Raw genomic sequence first — 23193 nt, forward strand, 5'->3', positions numbered from 1 at the left:
CACATGTAGGGTGTTTCTAAAACAAGAAACACAGCATATTAATTAGGGAGCTGTCTTTTTATGGTGGCACAAGCTGGGCACCACATATTGGCATATCTATGGAAAATGTTTAATTTTTTTACTCTGCAACATCGAGTGCACACTAATTTCTGCAAAACAACTGCGGGGTTAACATGCTCACAAAACCCCTAGGTGAATACATTGAGGGGTGTAGTTTCCAAAATGGGGTCACTTCTGGGGGGTTTCCACTGTTTTGGTACCACAGGGGCTTTGCAAATGCGACATAGCACCCAGAAACCAATTCTGCAAAATCTGCACTCCAAAAGCCAAATGACGCTCCTTCCCTTCTGAGCCCTACCTTGTGCCCAAACAGCAGTCTATGACCAGATATGGGGTATTGCCGTACTCTGAAGAATTTGCTTTACAAATGTTGGGTTGCTTTTTCTCCTTTTATTTGTTGAGAAAATGAAACATTTTGAGCTAAAGCTACATCTTACTGGGAAAAAAAAAATAATTGTTATTTTCACTTCCCGATTCTAATAAAATCTATGAAAAACCTGTGGGGTCAAAATGCTCACTACACCCCTAGATTAATTCCTCAAGGGGTGTAGTTTCTCAAATGGAGTTGTTTTGGGGTAGTTTCCACTGTACTGGTACCTTAGGGGCTTTGCAAAACCGACAATCTGTGCTCCAAAAGCCAAATGAAGCTCTTTTTCTTCTGAGCCACGCCGTGTGCCCAAACAGCAGTTTATGACCACATATGAGGTATTTCCCTGGAGAAGTTGCGTTACAATGGTTGTGGGGCTTTTTCTTCTTTATTCCGTGTGGAAATAGTTGTTGTTTTTTTTAGCTAAAACTACATCTTATTGGAAAACATTTTATTTGCACGTCCAAATTCTAATAAAATCTATGAAACACCTGTGGGGTCAAAATGCTCACTACTCCCCTAGATGAATTCCTTGTGGGTTTAGTTTCCAAAATGGGGTCTTTTTTGGGGTGTTTCTTTTGTTTTGGCCCCACAAGACTTCTTTAAACCTGACATGGTGCCTAAAATATAATTCAATAAAAAGAAGGCCCCAAAATCCACTAGGTGCTCCTTTGCTTCGGAGGCCAGTGTTTCAGTCGATAAGCACACTAGGGCGATGATTGGGATATTTCGAAAAACTGCAGAATCTGGGCAATAAATATTTTTAAGAGTTGTGTGTCTCTGGTAAAACCTTCTGTGTTACAGGAAAAAAATAATTTCTGAAAAAAAAAATGAAATTTGTAAATTTGACCTCTCTTTTACTTTAATATTTATAAAACGCCTAAAGGGTTAAGAAACTTTCTAAATGCTGCTTTGAATACTTTGAGGGGGTGCAGTTTTTTTTTTAAATGGGGTGATTTATGGGGTTTTGTATTGTATGGGTGTCTCAATTTGAAATTTTCATGAAAATGTGATACATTTCTGCTAAAGTTCTAAGCCTTGTAACGTCCTAGAAAAATAAAAGAATGTTCAAAAAACGATGCCAATCTAAAGTAGACATATGGGAAATTTTAATTAGCAACTATTTTGGGTGGTATAGACAGCCATCTGTCTTACAAGCAGATACATTTAAATTTATAAAAATAAAAAATTTTGCTACATTTTGGTGTTTTTCATCGTTAAATACTAAATTGTTCGACCAAATATTACCAGTAACATAAAGTACAATGTGTCACGAGAAAACAATCTCACTATCGCTTTGATGGGTAAAAGTATTCCAAAGTTATTACCACATAAAGTGAGACGTCAGATTTGAAAAATAAGGCTGTCAGGAAGGTCAGAAGTGGCCAAAGCGGGAAGGGGTTAATTGGCCAAATTTATTTTCGCTTACATAACGGCAACATATTTCACAGCGCTGTACAGATTGTCATCACTCACTGTCCTCAGGGGGGCTCACACTCTAAGTTCCCTATCTGTATATTTTTGGGGTGTGGAAGGAAATCTACGCAAACACAGGGAAAATATACAAAGTCCATGCAGATGTTGGCCACCATATGCTTTTATGCAAAAGAACGATTTCCAACAATCTGAGCCTCAGAATTTTTTTAGCTGGTCATTAAATATCAAGTACGACAAAAATTTCAGTCATCATCGCAAAGTTTTTTTTTTACATGTCAAAAAATGTTTTTATAATTTATGGGTAAAAATAAAACGAAAAAAAGCAAAACAAAAACAACTAGCACGGTAGACCACTGTGGACAGAAAAATAACCTCTGGGACAAAAGAATGTGACAAACTCATGGTCTGAGTCTCTGCTGACAGGTATCTCCCGGCTATGGTCGGCTGTATAGGAGAGCGCTGTATAGGAGAGCACAGGTCAGGACACCGCTGTATAGGAGAGCACAGGTCAGGACACCGCTGTATAGGAGAGCACAGGTCAGGCAAGACACAGCTCCGCTCCTCACTCAGCAGCATGTGCTCTCCACTCGCCCTGCCTCCTCCGCCTGGAGCTCCCCCACTGAACCCCGCCCTCGCTGTCACATGGCGGTGACGTCAGGGAGGTGCTCAGTGACTAGCATGTTGCCGCTCTACGTTGATAAGGAGGGAACGAGGTTCGGAGGGAGAAGAAGTGCTGAGGAGAGAGACGCGGCTGCTGCTGCAGGATGGCGGGCGGCGAGTTGGGCAGTAAACAGATGCAGGGAGCCCCAAATACTCAGTGTCAAAGCTGGGTACTGGGAGTGAGGGCTCAGGAGAATACTGGTAGTGTATGTAATAGGGGGACGAGGGGCACCGTTTGTACGTGAGGCAGAAAGAGAACGAGAGGAAGGCACCACAAAATGGCGGTGGGAGAAGGAAGGCATCTGCCTTTGTCCGCAGCTCTGCTCCTCAAATGGATCATACGGGGGCTCCTCTGTAGAAGGGGTGGTTGGTAATCACCTATAGATACAGGTGGTGAGGTGTTTGGGGTCCCCAGGCTTCTCTGTGGCCCAGAGAACCGACTGACAGATCCTCCCTGTAATGGCGGCTGCTAATGGGTGAGTATGGCGGCTGCTTCTTCCTTCTTTGTCCTTGGGTGGGGAAGAGAAAAAATAACAAGTGTCCTTGAGAACCAGCGCACGGACTGTATGTGGCCCCGGAGCCTCGTGTGTGACTCCAGCCGCGTCCCGTGAGCACGTCTCGGTGTCCTGAGCTGTCAGGACGGGGACATTCTAGTCTTTATATCGCTATTTTGGCGTTTTCTCCATTTTTGTGCGTGTTGCCGCTGTAGGGCTGCCTGTGGTGTACGGTCCCGGCAGCTGTCCCTCCATGTCCTGTGCGCTGCACATACGTCCGTATCTCTGCCGCCATTTATCACATTTTCTACCGATTATCAGTCTTTATATGCAGATTCCTTGGCTTATTCCATTAAGTTATTAGACATTACACATGATGGCCAATGCATGTTATTCTGCTCCTTTATAACACTGGATCCTGGTATAGGCGACATAATATATACATTGCTTCTTTTTTGTATGTGGGGTGTCGTCTTTAACTCTTAACCTGCCAGGTCTATTTTTATGCCGTATTTGACCCCCTTTATGTGCAAATGTGGTTCAGGAGTGATAAGTACTCCCCAACTTTATATGTCAAAGCGCCAGATGTATATTCTAAGACCTTTTGAGATAATATCCTTTGTTTTATCACCACTTTGATACCAGGGCGAATTTCTATTATTTTATGTATAAGTGGAGTCTATGCTGGTGAATGTATTTGCAGTTTTATTTTAGCAGATTAATATTTCTGTTCCTTTGTTATGCACCATCATGTAAACGTTCTTATAGATCACGTTCTGTATAGTTGGACTTTTCATAAACCTAGAATATAATGTTATGATAGATAAAATGTGCGTTTTATATTCTATATAACCCAGAAGAGACTATTCCCCGGGTGATCTCGGTTCATGGCAATATTTGATGCCGTGTTTCTTTTCTTTGTGCACAATCTGTTAATCTGTATGTGTGTGTGTATATATATTTTTATAATTAAGATTTATCTCCCTTTAGGTGGACTCGTGTTTTCAAGACTGTTAAATGTAAGTGGTTTATTTTATACTATGTTTTTTACTATTTGGATCTTTGATATTTGGCTGTTGTTAATCCTCCAGCCGTCAAAACATAATTTAGCTACAAACGGAATATCTTCCTATTACGCTTCATATTAACCAATTGGTTTTTTTTTTATTCGCAGGTAAACGAAGAAGATGTTTCTATAATTTATGATCGAATACAGAGTGATATTTATTACCAGGTGTGTGTCTTCTTTATAAAAATTACTAATTCTGTCTCTGCACTTTTTTTCCTATGTGAAATATTTTAAAAATATATATATAAAAAAAAATTCATAAAATATACGTTTTAGTTTATGGTTCCTTTTTTTTATTTTTTTCAGTTTATTTGCTAATAATGATAATTAAAAAAAAAAACACTAATTTGTGTTCGTGGTTAAAATACCACAATTTATGTATAGTTTTTTTTTTTTTTTTTTTTGTATTGTCTTAGTGGAAGAGTTGCAGATTCTGGGATTAATATTACATCTATTTAATGGTATTTATATTTTTTTGCATCAAGAAATGGGAAAATATTTGTACATATTATAAATTTTTATGTATTTTATTGGAGGTACATGTTATTATTTAAATGACTTATACTCTCCATGTATTTCTCTATCCGGGATATTACTATTTTTAATTTAAAACGTTATCAAATGCTGACGAAAGTAGATAAGTTTTTTCTTTTTTTTTCCCCCCTATAAAGTGGCGACGTTTTAGAAAGTTTTTGTTTCAGTAGTTTAGATGTTCTACAGCATTAGAATTGAATGCGGTAATGTAGATTTATCATGAACCATTTTTCAGTAAGAAGCGTGTGGCTGCACAATTCAGAAAATGATGTGTAATTATTAACTACAAAATGTAACGAGTACATGAGTTCTAGTTTGTACAAAAACTTTCATTGTAAACCCAATCAGAATCTGGTAGTGATTTTTTTTATTATTACAGTGCCGTTTACATACAAATAACTGTAATTTACACACAAATACTAAATTGTATGTAAAGCTATGTACTTTTTTTGTTAACTGTACAAATATTTCAGGAGTTTATATAGCTTAAAAATGCATATTAATATATTGAGAGTCCACATATTACAGGTAGGAACATCCAGGGGCACAAAACTTTCTAGTTATGTTTATACAGAACCTTTTTTTATTTTCTATTCATCCATCTGTCACATATATATATAATCCCTGGCAGATCATTAAAGTACCTCCAGTTGCACCCCCCCACCCCCCCCCCCCCCCCCTGGCTGGGAGCTGGTACTTTTTCTACAGTTTATATGGGTGTTACCGGATGAATTGCAATAAATGTATGGCGGTATGTCCGCACTTAATCTCCCAAGTGTATAAAACCGTACTCAGATGTTTTTAAAGACCCTAAACCTAGCTTGTAACTTTATCTATGTTTTATGTCTGAATTAGTTTGATTTTATTTTTATTTTTTTTAAATTAATATGTAAACTCTTTAGTCTAGGAAATCTTAGCATTCCAATTATATCCTTTCATTTATATAAAAAACATGTAGGGCAATGAATTTGATCAACTCCACTATATGCTGATATTACTCACAAATGTTTTTTTTTTTTTTTAAATTAAATATGTAATTTTAGAAAGCCTAGTGTTTTGCTCATTGCCCAACCTGCTAAGCAAATACATGCCTGTTATCCTCTTGTGTAGATTATTCAGGCCCTTTGCAAAATGCCCCTTATTGCCCCTCCCATAAGGCCACTAGACGGTAATGTTTTTCATAGTAAAGCTTGTATTAGTGTCACACCAGAAATCATAAGGCCTTCAGTTTCCACAAAGGTCTTGAGGGCCTCATTAGCCTGGGTTTGTCTGATGCATCAAAATAAAATAGGGCATTCAAGCCACTGGAGGACGGTGGAGGCTTGGTAACAACCATTTTACAACCTAAAGGACAGTGTAAAGAACCATGAACACAGGTGATTGAGTCAATATAGGCCCACAGCATTTTTTTGTTTGTACCAGCGACATCAAGGAAGCATCTTGGGACCCATTAAAAAAGGTTCCAAGAAAGAGGCCTCTGTGGACATTTACACCACCTCTACATTTCAAATATGCTCTGGCAAATTAAAAGCCGGGATCTGGGGACTATGGGCAAAGCTGGACACTTTATACATTAGGCCCATTGTGCTTGTGCAGTTTCTCTAATCCAGTTGTGTGCCATCTAGGAATGATTTTATCACATCAACCTTACTAGATGCTACTGTCATGCCATTTGAAGGAGCGCTGTCTCTCAATAAGCGCTCTTTTGCAAAAAATAAATAAAATAACCTGATTGTCTTAAGGTGACCATACACTATTAAAAAGCCTGCCGATCCCTCTGAAATAAGCGTTTTCGTCCGGCTGTCATCTAATGTGCACGGACGCCTTTATTCTTGAATATGTACTTGTCAGATTTGTACTCTAGCTAAATGCGTTGGAGCCCTTTAAAACATGAAGGAAAGATATCCGCATTCTGCTACTGACAGTATTTTCTTTACCTGCTGAACACTCAAAATATTTAATAATGTCAAAGTTTCAATTAAGGGTAAAATACAAAGCTTTTCAAAACATTTGTCTAAGGCTCTGTTCACATCTGCGATTGGGGTTTCATCAGAGGTTTCCGTCTCTTTTGTCCACCGGATCCATCGTTTTTCCAGAAGCAATAGCGTAGTCAACTACGCTATTGCTTCCGGCAAAACGTCGGATCCGATGCACAAAAGACAAACTGAAACCACGGGCACCGGCTCCGTCACCATTAAAAGTAAAGGGTGATGTAAACGTGTCAGTTTGCGTCTGCTCAGGGTCGCGTTCTGACGGAAACCTCTAACAGTGTCAGAACGGGACCCCAACGCAGGTGTGAACAGAGCCTAACAATGTTTCTGTAACCCCACTGCCAGCGACCTGTCCTCTGCCATAACCTTGTTTACATTTGTGCATGATGTATCATCCACAGACCACCGCACATGACTGCGTCAGACAATCCCTGCTAGCCAAGGTCAGGTGCTGTGGAGGAGGAGATGGCACTTCTGTAAGCAAGGAGTGGTGATGGGAACAGGGGTATCTGTTGGGAAAATTCCTGTGAGAAATTTAATATAGGAGTTGAGATCAAAGATGAGGACTAACACTAGATATCCAGTTTCTGGTATCGTCGGCTAGTGGTTCACAAACCTAAGTTGTTTATGGGTAACATGTTGCTATATTTGTATGAAATGTGATTATACTAGGAGTTGTTTTACTGTAGTTAAATGTGTTTAAAATTGGTTGTCCAGGTTGAGGGCTGTTTTTTTTTTTTTTAACTGATGAAATAGCCAGGATAGTTCATCAGCATATGATCGGTGGTGGTCTGACACACGGACCCTGCATCGATCAGCTGCCTCAGCGCACTATCGAAGTTTCGATGCATTGTGCATCCTTAGTCTGATCCCTACCGAGCATATACTGATGATCTATCCTGTGACTGTCATCTGTATGAAAAACATCCCCCCCCCAACCTGGACAACCCTTTTAAATCCAGTGACTCACATTTATTTTTCGGTTTATGCCTGACTTTGGAAGAAATTGAATCTGAAATTGCAACATTTTGTCTTCTCGCTCTAGAAAAAAAGAACTGCTATAAAAGGAGTGCAGACAAGCTGTAAACTTACTTTTAAGCCGGATTCACACAAGTGTGTGTTTTGCGCACGCAAAAAACGCAGCGTTTTGCGTGCGCAAAAGGCACTTAACAGCTCCGTGTGTCATCAGCATATGATGCGCGGCTGCGTGATTTTCTGTTTACATTCATCCTTTTCACTGCCGTTGCACGAATCACGCGCGTCCCACGGAAGTGCTTCCGTGTGGTGCGCGTGATTTTCACGCACCCATTCACTTCAATGGGTGCGTGATGCATGAAATACGCACAAAGAACGGACATGTCGTGAGTTTTACGCAGCGGACTCACGCTGCGTAAAAATCACAGACTGTCTGCACTGGCCCATAGACTAATATAGGTCCGTGCGAGGCGTGTGAAAATCACGTGCGTTGCACGGACGTATGTCACGTTCGTCTGAATAAGCCCTTAGACTAGTTTATCAAAGCCAAAGGTTAAGGGGCAAATATGCGGATGGACATGGGTATAAAAATAAATTCTTACAATCGGACAATTACAAATGCACGAGGTGTAATTAGTCGCACTTCTCTCCAACTGGCATCCCCAATTTTATTGGCACGAAGTACACCATGATTAATAATTTGGACCAGTGTTTTTGTAATTCTAGACATTTTGAGCATGTACTGTATATCCGCTAATGTGGTTTGCTGCACATCTGTTGGGGTTGTCACTGCGGTATTACAGGTGGATAGTTCCTGTATAGGTCTACCCAGTATTCTGCAGTATAAGCTTAAAATGAATGTTTCAAAACTACATATTTTAAATCAATTTTTTATGATAAAAATAATATATATTTTTGTTAAAAAATGTTATGTGAATAGTAAAATATTCCAGTTTTCTAACTGGTCACTAAACACACAATAGGCTGACACACTATTTTCGCTAGCTCACTGTTCATATCATAATCATTAGAGGGTGTGGGAATTAATGACTGCTCTGTTGTACGTCTGAAGGCCTGGATAATACAGAATAGCAACAATGTAGACACCGTTAAGGCTCTGAATGTATCTCCTGTTGCTCCATGGGAAAGGTGGCTGTACTCCCATCACTTCCAGGGGACTAATCTAACATTTCTCTATCGCTTCTTTCCATTAATTATAGCTGCCATAAAGTGCACCGACCCTGTCACTGCTGTACTGTATACTGCAAAAAACCAGGGTCTCTCCCAATTAAATGCCAATTAAAAAACCCTGGTATTTCTATTCTGCATTATTTCTTATTACTAAAATGAAATACGTGAGTGACCCTTTTGAATAATTCCACCTTGTTTTGGAAAAATGCTTTATGCTGCTAATCTGTTGCTTTTCAAAATATGGTTCAAGTAAACCTAAAAGCTTAAGTAGAACAAAAATATTTTCTCCCAGCTTGGAATACAAAATCTTTAACTTTTGTCTTGTGGAAATTTCATGAGCTTATTTTGGTTGGTTCTACTGAACCACTGACTATAATTGTGCGGTGTTCTGCTAGTCTGCTTTCTAACTATGTATATTTGTTTCCTCTCCAGACAAACATTGGAGGCCTACACTTCGGTAAGTTTGGTTTTCTTACCTTTACAACGTGATCCCTGTTTTTTTTGTATGTGGGGGTGTGTATGTATATATCTCCATAACCTATTTCAGGGTTGTGAAGTATTTTGCAAATTGCACAATGACAAAGCAAAAGTGAGCGATCCTCACATAATGTTTATATATCTGTTCTTGCACGTTGCAAAGGCTTTGTACTTAGGGTATGTTCACACAGAGTTTTTTGCAGGCAGAAAATTGTGCCTCAAAATTCCATTTGAATTTCCTTTCAATTGTGCCACATGCCTGAGCAGTAAACTGTATGCTACATTGTCATGACCCATTAGGCACTTGGTCTGGGTGGTAAACAACATACTGATACTTTAGGGCTTGGAGTATAATTACTGTTTTGCTTTTGTATGTCCCTGAGGGCTCATTTACACGAGCGTGTTATACGTCCGTGATTTTCACGAGCGTCGCAGGGACCCATATTAGTCTATGGGGCCGTTTAGACAGGTGCGTGATTTTCACGCAGCGTATGTCCGCTGCGTGAAACTCATGACATGTCCTATATTTGTGCGCTGTTCGCGCATCACGCACCCATTGAAGTCAATGGGTGCGTGAAAACCACGCATGCCACACGGATGCACTTCCGTGGGACAAGCGTGATTCGTGCAACAGCACTGTAAAGGATGAATGAAAACAGAAAAGCACCACGAAAATCACGCATCATACGCTGATGACACACGGAGCTGTTGGGGACCTTTTGCGCACGCAAAACGCACATGCTCGTGTAAACCCGGCCTGAGGGGAATGGGCTAGGTCACTTATTAGTGTCTAAGTTGATAAGGATATGTAGAACGTAAACGTTCTGTTTACTTAACGGTTTCCCAGATGCATGCTGGACATGGTTTATTGCGTAAAATGAAACTTGTATTGTACTTGTGAAATTGTTGGCTGTGTAATACAGGCAGTTAGTGGAGCAAGCACTTTTTACTATAGTATCCAGTTTAGCAAAAAAAAAGTTTTTGGGTCATAGTTAAAAGCCACCGGATTTTGTTCGTGCAAACACTCCACTCAAAGGGATACTAAACCTATAGGGGGAGATGTATTAAAGGGGTTTTCCTATGAGAGATTTATGGCACATCTACAGAATGTCATACATTTCAGATGTGGGTACCAACCTTTAACTAGAATGGGGCCCCTAAACCCTGTTCTGCCGCTCTGTGTTGCTGACCATGAATCAGGAAACTGCGTAGCTCGCATGCTACGTTCCTTCTGTAACTGCCATATACTACAATGGGAGTTAGGGAAATAGCGCAGCTCAGCAAGCTACACTGTTTTCGTAACTCCTGACCATATAGTCAGAAAGTGGTCGGGGAGGCAGAGGGAGCAGGAAAAGGGTAGAAGGGTGGGGGGGGGGGTTTCTCCATTGATTGTGCAGTATAAGGCCTTATTTTTTTTGAGGGGTGAACAGTAGTTTTTATTGGTACCATTTTGGGCTACATGATATGTTTTTTTTTTTTATTGTTTTGTTTTTTTTTGTGCGATATGAAATGACATTTAGGGATTCACTCTTATTTTTTTTCGCCATTCACCGTGCGGGTTGAATGGTATATTGTAATAGTACGGACAGGAGATGAAGAAAGGCTCTTAGGCCCCTGCGCTGCCATGACTAACATCGGCACCCCGCAATCGCGAGGCTTGGTGGCCGATAAGCTGTCAGAGGAGGGCATCCCCTCTTTCTAACGCCTTAGATGCTGCGATCGTGATTAATCGCAGCATTCAAGGCTGTTAAACAGCCAGCAACAGCATTATCGCTGTTCCTGGCCGTTAGTCCCGGTGGTCAGCTGTAATACACAGCTGACACCCACTGCGTACAGAAGCGGCTCGTTGGATGAGCCCGCTCCAAACATCACCCCCTGCACCACGACATTCTATTACGTTGTGGTGTGGGAACAGGTTAAAGGGGTTATCCCTCCACAAATTATCACCTGATCAAAGGGGTTGTCCCTCAGAATAAAGGATCCACCCCCCCCCCCCAACTACTGTCTGCTATAGAAGACTGTACATTAAGCCATAACCCTGAGCAGTATACCAGCCAAAATATTTCTGCAAGACTTATTTTTTTGTTTCAATGGAATGCACCGTCAGTCACAAAGTAATGACCTCCCATTTTACTAGTCCCTTCTAGATTTGCTGGTACTTTAGTGTTAGCATCTCCCGGCCTTTAAAAATGGCTGCTTACAGGGTACAGCAAACTGCATTTAGAATGTTCCTAAACTTTCAGATGACTTTTTGGAATAGGCTGTCATGTGTGTACATGAGGGAGAGAACACTATTTCTGGCTATTATATGCAGGGTTTTTTTGTTTTCCTAGCAGTTTTTCCTTCTCTTTTTAGTCTGTTTTTCTTTGAGCTAGGAGGTGGAGCCTAATCCCTTTTTTTATTTTTTTATTTTATTTATACATATACTGCCCACACAGAGAACATCATGCTCTCCTATCTGTTATTTATTTATATAATTATGAGCTTGTACAGCAGTAATGAGCAGTGTAGCTGAGAGTCCAGCACTGGGGTGAGATGTAAGGCTGGATTCACACGAGCCTGTTCGGTCCGTAAAGGCCGGATTGTATTTCGGCCGCAAGTCCCGAACCAAACGCACTGCAGGGAGCCGGGCTCCTAGCATCATAGTTATGTACAACGCGAGGAGTCCCTGCCTCACTGCGGGACAACTGTCCCTTACTGTAATCATGTTTTCAGTACGGGACAGTAGTTCCACGGAGAGGCAGGGACTGGTGGCGTCGTACATAACTATGATTCTAGGAGCCCGGCTCCCTGCAGTGTGTTCGGTCCGGGACTTGCGGCCGAAATACGTTCCGTCCTTTACGGACCGAACATACTCGTGTGAATCCAGCCTTACACTTCCTAGAAGCTGCAGCTGCGTGTCTGTGTTTCTTTCTGTCTCTACCTCTCTGCTCCCTCCTCATTTCTATGGGCAGCTGTGACCTGATCCTTCAGTAAGTCACCTTATTTTGGATTTAGCAGTAAACCCAAGAGTGAGTAAAATTTAGGAGGCTGATGAGTGGAGAAAGGCAGTAACCGTTTACAGCAAGATAAAATATATTCACTTCAGGTTTTGTGTGTTCTTTTCTCTCAAATGAAATGCCTGCTTTCTTTGTTCACATTTATTTGCAAAGTAATTGCAAACCTGGTACAGAGCTTTAGCGTATACTATTTGGTAGGTGTGGGCGATTTATTATCAGAATCACGATTAATTGAACATGTAACTTAGTACGATTAATGTACTATTTAGGCCACACCCCTTTCACATGCCACGCTCCCTATTTGCACGCTACGACATTGAATTAAAAGGCGTTCTTTGGTTCAATAGTTTCGACAATTATAGAAAATTACAAATTTTATTGGACAATACAAAAATACATGGTTAAAATACAGACTACAAACCAAATCACTGCATATCTCCACAGTAGGAGACAGTATGGAGCCACAAAAATACTTTATTTTTATTTTTATATACGTACATCGGGAAAGTTCCCAAAGAGAGTTGTCATCAATATGCTCAAAAATAAGTCCCTAGAACAATGCAATAGAGGCTAACAAATCAATTGTGTCCAGAGTATGTTATTAGTATCCCCACTATAATGTGTCATCGTAAAGAGTAATGGGGGATAACAAAGTAGTAACTACTATGGTAGTGATTTATAATTTAATCTAGTCAATACCAATTAGTGATTATTCAGAAGACAAAAAGGTGGAAATAGCCTATCCAAGACATTGTCTAAGTATACGAATAACCAGGCAAAAGCATGACAACACATCAGTTTAATGAAAAAACTAAGCAAGTACTAACCCATGTGGCTCCTCAGTTGTGACAGCTCCCAAGTATGGAGAAAAACCCCAACGCGCGTTTCGCGTAGATTGCTTTTTCAAGGGGTGTGTATATAATATACCCTGACACTGCCCCCTCACAGTATATTGCCCCCGTAGGGCTCCCTTCACAGTACAATGCCCACATAGCTGCCCCCACACAGCCCCAATAATGTCTGATAAAAATATAATATACATACTCGCCTAACCCCATTCTAGCGATGAGGGAAGGAGATCTGCAGCTCGGCGCAGACAGGAGCAATGACGTCACTGCCACACGTCTGGCGATACATAATGATTGAACGAGCAGGGACGTTACGACCCACTGCTCTACTATTGGATTCAACTGTATCTGCGTCCTGAAGATGCAGATACAGTTTAAACCGGGAAAAATAATGAAAATTTAAAAAAAAATAAATAAATGCAAGTTGACTTCTATTAATTGCGCTGAGTTTCTGTTTTTTATTTTTTCTTTGATTGCCCAGCCCTACTATTTGGATGTTCTTTAGTTTCTACTATATTTGTATTTTCATCTTTATCAAAAGCTCTACGTTTTGTTTATATACAGATTACATGGCTATACTAGTCCTTTTCAGTGAATTAGAATATCATTAAAAAGTGAATTTATTTCAGTAATTCAATTTAAAAAGTGAAACTCATATATTATATAGATTCATTACACAGAGTGATCTATTTCCAGCATTTTTTTTTCTTTTAATGTTAATGAAAACCGAAAATTTAGTGTCTCAGAAAATTAGAATATTATATAAGCCCAATTTCAAAAATGACTTAATACCGAAATGTTGGCCTACTGAAAAGTATGTCCAGTATATGCCCTCAATACTTGGTCGGGCTCCTTTTGCATGAATTACTGCAGCAATGCGGTGTGGCATGGAGGCGATCAGCCTGTGACACTGCTGACGTGTTATGGAAGCCCAGGTTGCTTTGATAGCGGCCTCCAGCTCATCTGCATTGGGTCTGGTGTCGTCTTCCTCTTGACAATACCCCATAGATTTACTTTAGGTCAGGTGGGTTTGCTGGCCAATCAAGCGCAGTGATACTGTGGTTATTACACCAGGTATTGTTACTTTTGGCAGTGTGGGCAGGTGCCAAGTCCTGCTGGAAAATGAAATCCGCATCTCCATAAAGCTTGTCAGCAGAGGGAAGCATAAAGTGCTCGAAAATATCCTGCTAGACGCTGCGTTGACTCTGGACTTGATATAACACAGTGGACCAACACCAGTAGATGACATGGCTCCTCGAACCATCACTGACTGTGGAAACCTCACACTGGACCACAAATAACTTGGATTGATGCCTCTCCACTCTTCCTCCAGACTCTGGGACCGAGATTTCCAAATTAAATGCAAAATGTACTTTAATCTGAAAACAGGCCTTTGGACCACTGAGCAAGTGTTGTCCAGTGTTTTATATCAAGTCCAGAGTACACGCAGCCGTCTACCAGGAGACCAGCCATCCCAGCTGTTGATCAAACACTTATCACCTATTCACAGGATATGTGATAAGTTGATGTGGTGGGATAGCCCCTTTTTAAGCATCAAATTTGCGATTATGAACAAGTCCTAAAAACAAATTCATTTTACCAGATTGGTAGATTGAAAAAAATAATAATTATTACCACAGTAACGTTATAAAGTGAAGGTGCTTTATCATAAATATTAAGCTCCCACTTTTGCCCCTTTTTTAGTGTGTTCTGCCTTCTCTTCGTAACGTTTCTCTTGGGATCCACAGCTAGGATTTTGGCAGATGTGGTCAAGATATTTCTTGTCACTATTGATAATGGGACCATATTAAACTATTGGGTTCAAAATGCTGTAACCATACAGGCAGAACCAGAAGTGGGGGGGGGGGGGTTGTATCCAGTGTCTGCCTCCAGCTGAAAAGGAAAATGGGGCTTCCAGGAACGGCAAGATAAGCCCATTCCAGTGGATGGGTGATAAATAATAATGGGAAAACCCCTTTAATAGAAAGTCTGCGTTCATGTAGCGCTAGCTCAGCTTTCCAAGGAAGGCTGATCGGAAATGGAGCTGCACAGGGCTCGGTTGTTTAGAGTTCGGTGGGGGTCTCCGCGCAGTGCTTGACATGTCTAGAGGGCTTTTTATTTATTTTATTTTTTGTTCATTCGTGCAAATCAAGTGTCACTTTTTATGCCCATATACGCATTAAGAAGTAGTTTAAAACCCAGCAATTTCAACTGGATTGGCTAACCAATATCTACGGGGGCCTCTTGACCATCACCCGATGGCTGTTTGGACATATTGGATTTTTCCATTCCCGAGCCTTTGCTTCCACTGCAGATAAGTCATTGCTGTCGGTTTCTTCCCTTGTCCCTACTGAAATAAACACGCTTGGCTGAGTTTACATGTTTATAATGGTGTTGGGAGAAATACCTGTTGGGTAGACTGCATGGTAACGCTCCAGATTTTGCATGCGGATTTGTAGCAGTGGATTACAGTACCAGCCATGTGGATGAGATTTGAACAAATCTCATCCGCTTCATGTGGTACATTTCCAAATGGAAATCAGAAAATGCGAATTTGAAATTTTTAAATGTAGAAGGGGTGAAATCCGTGGTAAAAGAACATGCGAATTTGCTAAGAAACAAACCGCAGCGAGCTAATAACCCTTTGTGTGCATCTTATAAAAACTTTGCTTATTAATGTGTTTAGATTTTACACTGAGGGAAAAAATGGAAAGGAGGTTTTCCTTTATACAGCAGACTTTGGTTGCTATGGGCAACAATGACACTTTTTGTCATTGTTCTAATTCATGAGGCCCCTTGTAAGACTTCCAGTAAGCATATTGCAGCTAATTGTTAACACCGTAAGAAAAGGGGTCAGTCTGACTGTCATTAAATTTTTACTGAGCGAGCGCTTTGTTTAACCTTTTTTCTAAAAGTTACGCAGCATTCTAGTTGGTGCTTGCTTAAATCCTTAGACATATTAGTGCTGTGGTATTGATTATATAACTTTCTCATTGCAATGATTTGGATTGTACTGGTCCACAGCTAATCGTGCGTCAACACTGGATTGTATGAACAGACTCCAATTTTCTACTGTAATTTTCTACTGTATCTCCTTCAGTTCTACCCAGTCTCTTTTTCCCAAGGTCCCGTATACATTACATTCCTGTGAGCTTGTGGTCACACTGTCATTTCCCTAATGAACTTCTGAGCTTGCAGTAATAAATATTGTGGACTACAGCTCTGTTCACATTTGCATAGAGGGCCTCTATCTGGGTCTAAATGGGCCTTTCTGGTATTCTTGACAGAAATAATATTGTTATGGACAATTCTAGTCTAGTTGTCAAAAATGCTGGAGCCCCCGACCGACACCACTAAAGTTAATAGGATCTGTCAGTGTTTACCGGTAACTGTTTGAAAACTGACCTGTTGTATTTGTCGTGGCTTCGGAAGCCATGGTTCCAGCATGAACAGAGCCCAAATGTCTGTGTAATCCTCTAGTCATGTGTTCTCTACTACCGCAATAAGCATTCATAAGAGTGGAGGTCACGACAGGAAGTCCATGCACAGAAATGTGCTGCGGTCATGCCAATCCCTGAGCATGCAAAAGATTTACATTGTTGCAGGAGAGGAAAACAAATGAAGGTGTATGTTCGACTCTGTTCACCTCTGCTTCGTGGTTTCCGTTTACAACAGAATGGCTTGTTCACTAGGGATGCACGATGCATCGAAACTTCGATACTGTTTCGATACTCTGCATACCCAAACGGTTCGATACCGTTATTTCATGTATTTCGATACTTAGCTGTGCGGCCGCACAGCTCAGTATTGTAACACATGAATGTATGAGAGCGGGGCTGTGGCTATGTAATACAGCCACTGCCCTGCTCCGGAGTCCTGATAACATGTGCACGGGGTCAGGATGATGTGATGCGGCCGGTGCTGTACTAATGAGCAGCGGCACTGAAAACAGAACATGGCGGGCGCACTACAAAACACCCCCATATTCTGTCTTCAGTGCCTGAACCGCCACTCATTAGTGCAGGGCCGGCCGCATCACCTCATGCTGACCGCGCACGCACTTCCTGTCAGGAGCGGGGCAATGGCTGTATTACACAGCCGCAGCCCCTCTGTCGAAGATCAGAGAAACCTCATCTCTGCCGTTACTCCCCTGAATGCTGCGATCACAGCAGACTGCAGCATTCTGGAGAAAATGAGAAGGGGGGGATGCCCCTTGAATTGCGTCACAGGGAATTCCTGTGACGCGATTGAGGGACATACCATATATGGGCAGACAGCCCAGGGTCCATTGAAGGACCCCAGGGCTGTCTTACCATATTTCCTGTTGGGGCATACTTAGTACACAGGCAGTTGTTAGGACATACCTATCAGTAAACAGGCTAATGTACTGTAATATAGATATATGCCAGTACATTAAAGTTTAAAAAATAAAATAAAAATATAACGTAATGTTAAATTTAAAAAAAAATACACATGCACCTTTTTTTTCAATAAACATTAAAAAAAGTCCCAATACATAAAATATACACACATTCGGTATTGGCGCGGCCGTAATAACCTGCACAATGAGTTTTTTTGCATCATTTGTGATGTGTACGCTGTAAAAAAATAAAAACCGCTTTCTATCACTTATTGAGGGGCACAAGATGTGATTAATTTTACCTCCATGTGCCTCACATTAATAGTAATTAACCCCATCATGTACCTTACATATTAACCCATTATTACTGAGAAAACGAATGGGGTTAATTACCATTAATGTGAGGCACGTGGAGGTTAAATTCATCATCACACCACGCGCCTCACATCAGAAAATGGAAGAACTTTTTTTTTATTTTTTATTACTGTTGGCGAAGTATCGAAATCTCAATACTAAATGAAGTATCGGTAGCGAAATCCAAATTCTGGTATCGTGACATCCCTATCGTTCACATCAGCATTTTCCGGTTATGGGTTCCGTCTGGCCTTTCCGTCTCAGGAACCCATAAGAGGAAAGGCAAATGGAAACCTTAGCTTCCGTTTGCATTACCATTGATTTCAATGGTAATGCTTCCGTTTCTAATGGCTTCCGTTTGTCTCAGTTCCGCGACTGTTCCGTTGTTTTGACAGAATAGCGCAGTCGACTGTGCCTAGTAAAAATAAGATACGTACTCCTCTAACCCCTTTCCAAAGGCTAGTGGAGGAGATCCCCCTTCGTTCTGTGCCGCTCTGCGCAGACAGGCGCGAGGATGTCACTGACTCGCGTTCAGCGATACATAGTGAATGGTAGAGCAGGGACCTTAGGGCCCACTGCTCTACCATTTTATTCAACAGTATCTGTCCTGAAGATGCAGATACAGTTTAAACTGTGAAAAATGTAAAAAAAAAACAATGTGCAAAATGACTTCTTGCTCTGAATTTCGTTATTTTTTTTTTTCGATTTTAATTGTCCAGCCCTGATATAGCCTAATTCAAAAAGTACAAGTCTGATTTGTTCTTTAACATTTATTTTATTCAATTAATAAAGGAAATAAAGCGTTTTATGCACTTCTATCTGTTGCATAGTAACTGCATTAGTGTGTTCGGAATAAAACCTATTACATGGCCCAATATCTGTTCATTTCTGGATATACGGTAATTAATCAGACACTGTTTTTTAGCAGTGTTTTCTGAGTTACTTGGCCTAGTGTTTGGAAACTGTATTGATGACCCGGATTCCCATAGTCACCAGTTTGGCTTGTGTTTTTCTAAACTACACTGGAAATTAAAATGTGGACACTAGTTGTCTCCTGCGTGGTGTAAAACAATGGGGCTGAGACCATTTTGGCTCTTGAGGATTACCGGCGTTCTTGTTGACCTTGTCACAGCATTTGGGGTCCTAGTGGTCACAATGGATGCCTTGTAGTACTTGAATGTTGTGAGTTTGAAATAAGTCAAAAGGGTTAGGCAGGATTAGGAAAAGACACACACATATACACACACACACATATATATATATATATATATCTATATATATATATATATATCCCCTGCCACCCAGAACTACTGCCATGCTTGTCAGCATTGAAATTTACTGTGCTTGTTAATGCAGTTCTGTGTACACATACAGAGCTTTGGGTTTGAGGCATCTTTGAACTTATTTGTGGTAATTTTCAATATTGTAATTTATGTTAATGCAGTGTGAACCTTTCGTTACAAAAGTATCAGGTTTGCCTAGACTGTATAAAAATGGTGCCAAACATATGACACAAATGTATGTAACTGCATGGCTATAGTTGCATACGTCTGCCTTTGAAAAACAATAAAAAGAAAACCTTTTGCCTACAATTGAGGCGAACGTATACAGACATATTTAATTTTTTGGGCTAAAGATGGTCTATGACTAATGTATGCCCACAGTGTTTCCCATTTGAGCTCTATTTGTTTTTGAGATTTGGGTGTGAATAAGTGTTGTTTTTTTTTTGGTTTGTTTTTCAATGCATGGATACACAAAGTATTTAAAGGGGTTGTCCACTACCGGACAACTGATGACCTATCCACCGTATAGGTCATCAGTATATGATCTGTGGGGGACCGATCAGCTGCCTCTATGCATTGGACGTCCATGCCAGAAGCATATGGCCACGGAATAGCGGCAGAGCTGCAGTTTGGCAGCACGGCCACTATGCAATGTATGGAGCCAACTGCTTCCGGCTCCATACATTGCATACTGTGCAATGACTTCCGGTGCGCGCAGGCCACCGAAGCAGCAGATCGGTGTGGTGGCCGGTGGATAGGTTGTCAATTGTCCGGTAGTGGACAACACCTTTTTAAAGGGTTTGAAGAAATTAGGCAGGTTATTAATCATTGTATATTTTCCTGAGGCGGTGACGTACCGTACCACCACATAACCACTGCAGCTAATAACTGGCCTTAGCCGTCATATGCTGCTGAAGATCATCGGACCACTGGAGTGGCAGAGGCTATAACGGGTGATACCTGTTTTTTGTGTTTTATAACCGTTCCTGAAGACTGCTGAATTTCTTAAACCCTCAGACAAACAATTTAAAATGTTAGACTTTTTTTTTTTTTTTTTTCCCCCTTTTTAATAGCCATTAACACGTTCAGTGACTTTTCCACCCATGATCTCTCAAAAAAGTGTTTCTTCTCAAGTACCACCCAATAGGTCCTGATTTGAGGACATCTAATGGAAAACACTATGCACTGATTATGCTTTATATTCCCTGTGCAGGACTAAAAAAAAAAATCCAGAAAACCTGACTTATTGGTTGAACTAGATGGCTGGAGTTGAGAAATACGGGTCTAGTGGGTTTGCCCACCTAAACAAATTTTGTAGCCTTGTTCCTTGAGGTTGCCTGTCTGTGAGGTCACATTGAAGGCCAATTAGCTGATATATTCTGTGTTCTGAAGGGGCTGGACAGTGGCTGAATCCTCTAATAAATATTCACGAGCAGACATTTAAACTTGAGAACCACAATACATAAAATCTAGTTGTTTCAATGATTTGTGCAAGCAGTGGTGTTTTTTGTGGAAGGTGCTCAAGAGCATGTCAAGGGTGCGAACCCAAACAAAAAGCATAGGGGGAACTTGTCATTGATGCAGGCAACGCTTCTATTATGGAATCTTCTGAATGTCTTATTAATGCTGTTCTAGGAACTACAAATGCTTCCCAAATGTCCTGTATTTGGGCTAGAAAATGCCTTCCACTTGTGCCATGGTCCACTCCTTTTGGCTGAGAGTGGTTACACTTCCTTGGAGGGGATGGCACTGCACCTGAAGCTCACGGGGTACTATTGCACCCACAAACTAAGCTTGTAACCCAACTGATAAACATGACCTTTTACTAGCAGGTTAAAGTGCACCTCCGGTATTGTAGGGGAATGATTGTAGTGCAGTAATGTGCACAATAATAGTTTTTATAAACAACGCGCACAGAAGATTCGGGGTCTAACTTTCAGCACAAACCGACTGCGGCTTACAATCTGCTATGCACGTTATTTAGAAAAACTATTATTGTGCACATTTCTGCACTGCAATATCTTCCCCATATGACTGGAGTTGCACTTTTTAACCTGCAACAATAGGATTTAATAAACCCCCCAAAATACTTGATGTCTGAACAGACGGCTTCTTCATTCTCAATGACGGGCTGCTGTAACAGGTTCTTGGACCGAACTACACAATGTTTGGTTTGCATTCAGGCCCTGCTATTTATCATGACTGTCATGGCACGTGTTGTATAGGTTTTATTGGAAGTAAATATTCTACTGTTCATTTATGATTTGAAGATGCTTGGTTTCCTTTATTCTGGCATTTATTTTGGTTACTATGTAGACTTGTTATGATTCCTGATCTCTCCCGTGGTAAACTAAATGCAGCTTAGAATCCGCTGTAAAAATGAAGGATGCTGTTGAAGTTAATCTGGCCTGCCCTTTCTCTGAGAACTTTCCTCTACAAACCAAAAGTAGGTGGCATCTCCGGCAAAACAACTAACCAAGTTAAACTTTGAGTCCACTGAAGCCCCTAGAGCAGATGGGGACGTGTGGGCCATCGTTTCAGCAAGTAGTCCAATGGAGTGTCCATTTCACTACGGCCTATAAAATATTCTCTGCCGCTACCTGTAGGTCCCACCTACGATGCATAATTTATAATACTGGTCTCTTATGTAGCAGGGACCTTCTCCGAAACCAGGGCCTGGGTGCTACTGCCGCCTCTGCCCCATGTGGAGAATTCATGGAAGACATGCTGCTTTAAGGGTTTGGGGAGACAGTTCTTAAATTGAGTGGTCTTGAGGCATGAAGTGAAATACAACTCCATTCATTGAGAACGCATCTATATTAAATTGTAATGGTAAATGATGACTGACTGTCCACGAGTAATACCCACATTCCAATGGCCTTTCTCTTTTTGATTTTTCAAAGCCCTTACAAGTCCCTGTGCAGTTGGAGTGGAATCTACTGATGAGACGTCGAGAATGGTTACTCCAATGTCCACTGCATGATGATGCTTCTTGGATTCAACTAAACTCTGGCTTGATCTATCCTATTCGAGAACAGACTGTTTGAAAATGCACCAAGAACTTCAAGAACTGATCCTACTGTCTTGCCATGACCTTATGTTTTCTAATATGACCTTGTACCTCCATTTTGGTTCTAAATCGTTACATTTCTTAATGCCAGCTGTGAAGCCTTTTTTCAATAAAGAGAAACTTAATTCACCCTTACAGCTTGTCTCATTTTTGGTAAAGAAGCAACAACGTTGATGGTTTCTGTGATGGGCCGATGTCGCCAATACTGCTGGTCACTGGGTGGTAGTTTAATCTTCGTTTTACAAGTACAATGTTCTCATTAGTTTAAGAACCAATAACTCTGAAGGAATAGATATTACTGGTTCTAGATGGGCAAAAAGCAACTCCATGCTGTAGACCAATGATGGACCCCGGGTGTATGGGGTGTTGCTGTACATTGAGGAGCAAGAACTTTGTGACCATGTCTGAGACCTGGAAACATCTGAACATGAATTTACCATTGCATTCCTGGCCATATTGTTATGCCTACAAAACCGCTTAGTGTCTCCAGACCTACTACCAAATTCATACCAGATCAATGATGCCAATAAACCTACAATGCCCACTGTTGGATGGGTAAGTGTATACATGTGCTGGGAAAAGTGTATACTGCACCATTGAAATGTAAGCTCAATGTTTGGTTTCCTTTTATTTATGGCATGCAAGGTCTAACAAGGATTGAAAATGGCTGGTTTATTTTATTTGTACAAAGATTATTTGTAGATTGTGTTCTTCCACTAGGTCGGCGCTGTTGAGTCAAAGTTCTATAGAGTGGTCTATGGTGTTGGACAGTAGCACTTAAAATCCACCATACAACACTGGTATAATTAAACTATGGGGGTTGTTGACTCCTCCCACTTGTGCCCCTCATATACACATGTGCCATGCAAGCCATGGTTTAACTTCATCCCCTTCAAGAAGACATTTTATAACTTTCTTCACAAAATGGCTTACTTCCTGTCCAGAGAGGAAGTGATTTATCCCAAGGACTGCAACGTTTACTGAGGCAATGGAGACAAAGGACACTTAATAGCTGCTGTGTCTG

At 40.9% G+C, this 23193-nt stretch overlaps 1 long non-coding RNA gene across 1 annotated transcript; it reads left to right on the forward strand.

The window, feature by feature from the left end:
- Nucleotides 1-2526: 2526 nt before the first annotated feature.
- On the forward strand, nt 2527-22304 carry LOC142749777 (uncharacterized). The gene is made up of 5 exons (XR_012882453.1): nt 2527-3000; nt 4009-4037; nt 4193-4252; nt 9211-9235; nt 22003-22304. It is a non-coding gene; the product is annotated as an uncharacterized LOC142749777 (long non-coding RNA).
- The last annotated feature ends 889 nt before the right edge of the window (nt 22305-23193 follow it).

Source organism: Rhinoderma darwinii, chromosome 3 (genome assembly GCF_050947455.1).
Source record: "Rhinoderma darwinii isolate aRhiDar2 chromosome 3, aRhiDar2.hap1, whole genome shotgun sequence".
NCBI lineage: Eukaryota > Metazoa > Chordata > Amphibia > Anura > Rhinodermatidae > Rhinoderma > Rhinoderma darwinii.